Source organism: Mastomys coucha, unplaced genomic scaffold (genome assembly GCF_008632895.1).
Source record: "Mastomys coucha isolate ucsf_1 unplaced genomic scaffold, UCSF_Mcou_1 pScaffold15, whole genome shotgun sequence".
Classification (NCBI taxonomy): Eukaryota; Metazoa; Chordata; class Mammalia; order Rodentia; family Muridae; genus Mastomys; species Mastomys coucha.
Window position 1 is genome coordinate 17,601,882 of NW_022196897.1, and position 617 is coordinate 17,602,498.

A 617-nucleotide genomic window follows, 5' to 3' on the forward strand; every position below is an offset into this window, starting at 1 on the left:
AGGACCTTTAAGTAAAGGAAATGAGATTATAGATCAATGGACTAAGATAGAGTGCATTTTCATGAGTTTTTCTATGAAAATGGCTAGACAGTTCCATCAAAATTTTCATGTAAATGCTAAGACATTACAACAAAAATTTCATCTGTCTCGAGCTGATGCCCGACAGGTGGTCTTAGATTGTCCTCAATGTATAATCCATCATTATCCCCATGGCATGGGTGTCAATCCACGGGGCTTGTCTCCCCTTAAGATCTGGCAGATGGATGTGACACATGTTTCTGAATTTGGAACTTTAAAATATGTTCACGTATCTGTAGATACGTGTTCTGGGATCATTCATGCCACCCCTTTGAGTAGAGAAAAGGCATGCAATGTTATCTCGCATTGCCTAGAGGCATAGGCTGCTTGGGGCAAACCCCAGCAGCTAAAATTAGATAATGGACCTGCCTATACAGCTCAAACCTTTATGTCATTTTGTAAACAGAAGTTCATGTTTCCCATGGACTGCCATATAATCCTCAAGGACAGGACATCGTAGAGTGTTGACCCGACCCGTGGGTCTCAGTAATTCGGGGGACACGAGGAGGGTCACAACCTGAAAATAAAGAATGGGCGAG